The sequence below is a fragment of the Urtica dioica genome, chromosome 3 (assembly GCF_054948205.1).
Source record: "Urtica dioica subsp. dioica isolate 48M chromosome 3, U.dioica_male_clone48M_v1_H2, whole genome shotgun sequence".
NCBI lineage: Eukaryota > Viridiplantae > Streptophyta > Magnoliopsida > Rosales > Urticaceae > Urtica > Urtica dioica.
The window spans coordinates 36,421,060-36,429,317 of NC_142758.1; positions in this window are offsets into that span (position 1 = coordinate 36,421,060).

Below are 8,258 nucleotides of genomic sequence, written 5' to 3' on the forward strand. Positions count from 1 at the left end.
GAGCGACGTACGGGAGTCCCAAAGAGTGCTTCTGAACCTCGGAGAACGAGTTAAACTCGTGGAGAGCACTTCAGGCCAGAGATGGCATCAAGAGAAGCAAATGAGAGCGAGAATTCTAGCGAATTGATTAGGAATGAATAGGATGGCTTCCCCCTCAATGAGAGGGGGTATTTATAGTAGTTGGAGGGCCTTAGGAGGCTCATTTCTCGTCCATCTGGGACTGGGGGTGCACGACCTGCCAAGACGAGGTGCGCGGCGTGCACGCGACGCGCAGACTCCCTTGCGCGTCGTGCGGCGCGCGGTACGTGTGCGCGCGGCAAGCAACCCACGGGGCGCGGAGTGCTGGGCATGGCGCGCGCCTGGCTAGCTTTTGGTGGGCTTTTACGGCCTTTGCTTTATTCGGCCCGTTGGGCCGTCGAAGCTCCGGATGTCATGCTAGTCGCGTGAAATATGAAATTCTCCACTCACGGAGGGCGATTCCATTCGCGGAACGAGGCCTGACTTGAGGAGAACGGCTCGAGGCTCGACTCGAGGAGAGGGGCTCGACTCAAGGAGAACGACTTGAGGCTCGACTCGAGGAGTGAGGCTCGAATCGAGTAGAACAACTTGATTCGAGGAGCGAGGCTCGACTCGAGGAGTTAGGCTCAACGCGGGGAGAGTGACTTGACTCGAGGGATGAGACTCGATTAGAAGAGCTAAAAGCATCGTCACGATGGCTTGCTGGCGACTCATGACGGAAGGCCTGCCCCTCTTCAAGACCTCCGGCCTGACCATCGGCCCTTTAAGTGGCGCGTCTTCTCGGCGTTCCGGGTTTTCCAAAAATGACCAACAACAATACCATTTAAACAATTTTTATAAAACTTGTCTCGTTCTTGTTTTGACTTAGCTTCTAGTTTAACTAATCCTACTCAATATGATTTGTGACAGTGACCTCACTGATCCAAATGACCAAGGCTTGAGCTAACATACTTGGACTCAAAAGTTCACAAACCTTTTCCAAGTTTAGCTTAATGTCAACTGACTCCACTAAAGAGTTGACACTAAGAATCTCTCGGTTCAAATGAATTTATTTTCTACTCAAGAATTCTACTTAATTTTGAAGAGTGGATCCACTGAATATTATCTATGTTTACCCTTCATGAATATCATCAGCTAGTCGGGATTTATAAAATTACCATTTTACCCTTCTAACTGTTATTTCCTCAACTCATTTGTCGCCTGTGAATAAGTTAGAAACAATGTATTGACGAGGAGCTAACAAGTCACATTGATTCATCCAAAAGAGTCATGACTCAATTTGGACACTGGCCAGTTCATTTATTCATATTCCAAGGAACAAAGCATGAGGTTATATACATTGTATTTCAGCAATCTTGTACATGAATTCCATATCTATGAGATCTTCACAAAGTTACTCATGACATCTTCATAACTTAGTACTTCACCAATACGTCCTGTTCAGACTCACATAATGAATCCGAACTCTGGCTTTCTCAAATGAGAATACGTAAGCTATGAAATGATCACATGTCTCATTTCAGGATTGAGGTAAGCATGAAGCAATTCATAGTGCTTCTCTGGAATTTTGTTTCCAGCAGGTTGCGACTTCCGTAGAAGCTACAACAATGCAGTGAACTACTTGTTCGTCTAATGGTTCGTGACTTTATGCGCATGAACGAAACCAAGAATGACAAAGACGAAAACTCCTTGCAACCAGGGTACAACTCTGCTTTCAACTTGGCAAAGAGATCCTCAATCTTCTCTTCTTCGCTCACTTCATTCGGGGTCGGGTCGACGATATTGTCATAATCGTCGTGACTGGCATCATGTAATCCGCCAACGTCTCGCTCATTCTCAACAGTTGTTTCTTCTACAGGAACGATGGCATGTCGTGGTTGTGGTTATACCACTGAGTGTAGTACGGAGATCCCTTGGATAAAAGATTCACCCGAACAACTCCTATATGTTGAGCAATAACGTTGTTGCAACTAAGACAAGGACACTTGACTTCGCCATCACTATCAAGTTGGAAACATGTTGTACGGATAAACACATTCATGCCAAACTGATACTGAAGACTCATTCGGTCATTCTCTGTAATCCACTCTCTACTTGGATTTGACATAACACTTAATGTTGTGAATCAAATATTATTAGAAAGAATTTGGATGATATGACAACGAGATTGAGAATTGACATTATTTTTGAAGTTTGATGTGTGATAATTACGATGATCGAAAAAATTACATATCTTAGACTATTTGATTAAAATGTTTATCGAAATTTCGACAGACTTTCCCTTAAACTATCAACAAACCCAATACCTGCAATTTCATATAAATATATATATATATATATATATATATATATATATATATATATACACACACACACACACCAGTCAAAACTATCCTATTGAACAACTAAATCTTAAACTATCCTATATAACATTCTAAATTAATAAATTTAAACAAGTTAATTTTACAATTATAATTATAATATTACTTAATTAATTATATACCTAATTTATTACAATTATAATTACTTAATCAACTAACAATTTAAAAATTAAACACAAATTTAATTAGTTAATTAAATTAACAAATTTATGAACAAACTAATTAAATTAAACACAAATCTAACTCATTATTTAAATTAACAAATTACCTAGTTAATTAAATTAACTACTTATTAACAAATTTATTTACGTGAATAATTAAGTTAACTAAATAATTACTTAATCAACTAACAATTTAACAATTACACACAAATTTAATTAGTTAATTAAATTAACAAATTTATGAACAAATTATTTAAATTAAACACAAATCTAACTCATTATTTAAATTAACAAATTACCTAGTTAATTAAATTAACTACTTATTAACAAATTTGTTTACGTGAATAATTAAGTTAACTAAATAATTACTAAATTAACTAATCAGCTAAGTTCATTAACATAAAAAAAATCATTAATTACCTTCACCGACGGGGCTGCAATCGATTGGGCTTAGGCGACGACGAGACGAGGCGGAGATGCGAGGTTTACTAACCTAGACAAAGAGAAAGCACATGTTATTTTTAAATTAAAATTATCAAAGAGCGATTATACGTTTACTAACATTTATGAAGCTTGATCGTTGAGAAGCTTGTGGAGGTTGAATCACTTGTCTCCCCAAGTAGCTGGTCTTTCTTCGTTCTTCGGGAATTCGAGTAACCACAAAAGTTTCTATCACATAAATCACTCGAGGTAAGAAGGAATTAGTGTGGGGTACTTGTAAACACAACGACTCAAGAATAAGTCTTAGAGTCGAAGAGCTAAAACAAACGCTAGGTCAAGTGTGGACCTAGGTGCCAAACAAAAACGATAAGGGAAGAGAGAGAGAAAGAGGGGCGGCTATTCTAGAGAGAGAAGCTCTCAATATCTAAAAATTTTGGATGAGAAACAATGAGAATGAGGTGGGGTATTTATAGGAGGAGGATCACCTTCAAAAGGTAGTTTCCTCTTTTCTATTAAATATCACATATTCATGAGCAAATATTTCATTTCCTCTTTCCCATTTACACGTCCAAGACACCTCATTGCCACATGGATTGGTTTCCTCTTTTGCTTGCTCCCTCCTTGGCTGAAAATGAGCTTTCCTTCTAGAGAAAATTTGTTTCCTCTTTTTCTTATGGAAAGTATCTTCATACATCAATGCGCAAAATAATCTCTCTTTCTCTTGCTATGTTGGACGGCGAAGGGCTTCTAGACGGAGTTTCTAGATGTTTCTTCATTTGTTCATGACAACATAAGAAAAACCCATTAAAATATTTCAAGTAAAATTCCATGAAATGAAATTAATCATCAAGGCCCAATATTCTTAACATGGCCGAGTGGTCTAAGTCATTTGTCATCATATTAAAATGTAAAAAAAAAACTTATTTATTGACATTCATACTGTTGTCAATGGTACCCAAAAAAACAGTTGTAGTCTCTATTTATGTACATTTGATGTAATATAGTCTTACGAAGACTCTTGCTTGTAACTGCTTATTTATTAATAAAATTTGAAACGTTCATTCAATCTTCCTTGTTTGAAGCTTTACTATTAAACCTTAGTCTTTCGTCCATAAACAAACCAAATAACATATGAAGACACAAATGTAGATTTGCATGAACAAACTATTCATGGTTTGCTTAAAACAATATATTCGCAATATAAAGATAAAATAACTATTGATCTCAGTACGATTGTTAGGAGAATCTATGATGTCTGATTCTGGGACATTGAAAGTTGGAGACTCTATAGTTCTTCTAGGTATTTTCCGAAGGTACTGAATTGACCAGTGCACTTCTAGAGACAGAATAAGAACAAACCATTTAACCTCTTATGTCTCGAGATCACTACGTATGAATTGCATCATGCTTACCTTATTCCTGAAATGAGACATGTCATTTCATAGCTTACGTATTCTCATTTGAGAAAGTCAGAGTTCAGACTCGCTATGTGATTCCGAACGGGACCTATTGGTGAAGTAGTAAGTTATGAAGATGTCATGAGTAACTTTGTGAAGATCTCATAGATATTGAATTCATGTACAAGATTGCTGAAATGCAATGTATATTACCTCACCCTTTGTTCCTTGGAATGTGAATGAATGAACTGGCCAGTGTCCAAATTGAGTCTTGACTCTTTTGGATGAAACAATGTGACTTGTTAGCTCCTTGTCAATACATTGTTTCTAACTTATTCACAAGCGACAAAGGAGTTGAGGAAATAACAGCTAGAAGGGTAAAATGGTAATTTTGTAAATCCCGACTAGCTGATTATATTCATGAAGGGTAAACATAGATAATATTCAGTGGATCCACTCATCACAATTAAGTTGAATTCTTGAGTAGAAAATAAATTCATTTGAACCGAGAGATTTTCAGTGTCACCTCTTTAGTGGAGTCAGTTGACATTAAGCTAAACTTGGAAAAGGTTTGTGAACTTTTGAGTCCAAGTATTTTAGCTCAAGTTTTGTTCATTTAGATCCATGAGGTCACTGTCACAAATCATATCAAGTAGGAATAGTTAAACTAGAAGCTAAGTCAAAACAAGAACGAGACAAGTTTTACGAAAATTGTGTAAAGGGTATTTTTGTCCTTTTGGACATAGGACGAAATGAATGTCAATAAAATTTTTTGACATTGTGATATGATGAAAAATGATTTAAACCACTCGGCCATATTGATGAATTTGGGCCTTGAGGATTAATTTCATTTCATAGAATTTTACTTGAAAATTCTTAATGGCTTGTTCTTATGTTTTCATGAACAAATGAAGAAAAATCTAGAAACCCCTATAGAAGGTGTTGCACGTCCAACGTAGAGAAAGAGAGACCAATTTTGTGCATTAATGTATGAAGATACTTGCCAAAAGAAAAAGAGGAAACAAATTTCCTCTACAAGGAAAGAGGATGGGCGGCCAACTAAGGCAAGGAGAGAGCAAAATAAAAGAGGAAACAAATCCAAGGACTTGCTTGGATTGGTTTGGCCGTGTGACTCAATGGGGTGATGAGCAAATTTTGCTCATGAATATGTGATATTCTATAGTAGAGGAAACTATCTTATTGAAGGTAATCCCTCCCATATCAATAGAGGTCTCATTCCTCTCATTTTATTCATTCCACATAAGTTAGAGATTGAGAGACTCTCTCTCGCTAAAACTTGAGGCCGCCCCTTTCTCTCTCTCTCACTAAGTTTCTTTCGTTTTTGTTTTGGCACCTAGGTCCACATTTGACCTAGTGTTTTAGCTTTTTGACTCCAAGACTTGTTCTTGAGTCGTCGTATTTAAAAGTGCCCACACACTAATTCCTTTCTTTCTCGAGTGATTCTTGTGATAGATACTTTCGTGGTTGCTCGAGTTCCCGATGAAAGAAGAAAGACGAGCTGCGAGGGGAGACGAACGTTTCAACCTTCATAACGCTTCTCAACGTTCAACCTTCACAAAGGTTAGTAAACAAATAATGCTTATTAATAGTTTTAATTTATATGTACTTGCTCTTTGTCTAGGATAGTAAAAACGTTTTACTTGTTTAAAAGAAAATTGTTATATTCCGCCGCTTGCTAGAAGCGTTAAATCTTTTCTTAACCCTAGATCAATTCCAACACATACCATCCTATGTTCAAAAAGGCAAAATTAACCTTTAGACAATTTTCGTAAAACTTGTCTAGTTCTTCTTTTGACTTAGCTTCTAGTTTAACTAATCATACTCGAAATGACTTGTGACAGCAACCTCATGGATCCAAATGAACAAAGCTTGAGCTAACATACTTGGACTCAAAAGTTTACAAACCATTTCCAAGTTTAGCTTAATGTCAACTGACTCCACTAAAGAGTTGACACTGAGAATCTCTTGGTTCAAATGAATTTATTTTCTACTCAAGAATTCAACTAAATTATGATGAGTGGATCCACTGAATATTATCTATGTTTACCCTTCATGAATATCATCAGCTAGTCGGGATTACAAAATTACCATTTTACCCTTCTAGCCATTATTTCCTCAACTCCTTTGTTGCTTGTGAATAAGTTAGAAACAATGTATTGAGGAGGAGCTAACAAGTCACATTGTTTCATCCAAAAGAGTCAGGATTCAATTTGGACACTGGCCAGTTCATTTATTCACACTCCAAGGACCAAAGCATGAGGTGACATACATTGCATTTCAGCAATCTTGTACATGAATTCCATATCTATGAGAACTTCACAAAGTTACTCATGACATTCTCACAACTTAGTACTTCACCAATAGGCCCTGTTCGGAATCACATAGTGAGTCTGAACTCTGACTTTCTCAAATGAGAATACTAAGGTGTGAAATGACATGTCTCATTTCAGGATTAAGGTAAGCACGATGCAATTCATACGTAGTGACTTCGAGACATAAGAGGTTAAATGGTTTGTTCTTATTCTGTCTCTAGAAGTGCACTGGTCAATTCAGTACCTTCAGAAGATACCTAGAAGAAATATAGAGTCTCCAACTCTCTGTGCCCCATAACTTGAAATCATAGATTCTCCTAACAATCGTACTGAGATAAATAGTCATTTGATCTTTATATTGGGAATATATTGTTTTAAGCGAACCATGAAGAGTTTGTTCATGCAAATCTACATTTGTCTCTTCATATATTGTTAGGTTTGTTTATGGACTAAAGACTATAGTTTATCATAAAGCTTCAAACAGACAATGAAGAATGAATGAACGTTTCAACTTTTATTAATAAATCATCAGTTACAAGCAAAAGTTTTCGTGAGACTTTATTACATCAAATGTACATAAGTAAAGACTACTACTCTTCTTGTGGGCACCATTGACAACACATGCCAAGTTGGGTCGCGGTGGTTAGTGAGGGGGTGGAGCTCTCGCTGGTGGTCGGGCGTCGAAGCTCTCGTTGGTGGTCTGCGGTCGAAGAATGCATCGGGCGGCGAGCACTTGCGGTGGTCAGAGTTTGGAGGACGCGTCGGGCGGCAGGTGGTCATGCGCGGTGGTCAGCGTGGTGGTGGTGTAGCGCCAGTGGATGGTGTGGTGGTGGCGTGGTCGGAGAAGAGAGAGAGAGAGAGAGAGAGAGAGAGAGTAACAAAGAATGAAATGAGGAAGAGGAAGAGGAAGTCGCGCGAATTTAATTTGTGTGACCTACATTAGAAGCGACTAGTCGCGTCGCTTCTAATATCTAGATCACACTAAATGTTGTCATTTTTTGAATAACTGAAAAAAATTGGCGAAGAAAACAACGAGCCAAAAATTTCAGCCGATTAGAAGCGACTTTAGAAGTGACAAGTCGATTCTAATTGTTAGCATATTATAAAGCGTCGTCGTTTTTGTTAACATTTGAAAATTTTGGCGGAGACGGTAAGAAAATTAAAATTTTGATAGATTAGAAGCGACTAGTCACTTCTAATCGGCGGGAAATATTTAGAAGCAACTTCGAGCTTCTAACCTGAAACATAATGACTTATTCATGGAAAAGTGTTTGTATATCCGTGGAATAGGTTAGAAGCAACTTGTCGCTTCTAAAACTGTGTGTCTCTTCTAAAAGTCTTTTTTGTAGTATTGACATTGAGTCCGTGACAGATGTTTCAGGTAATCGATGTATCTCAGAACTTATTTTAAAAAATAGTAACACACGAAATTACCTGATCAGACAACCAACTGTCAATGAAGCATAGGTTGTAGAAGAACTTTTTTTTGGTTAATACAAATCTGACCAAGTTCCATTGACAGTGATA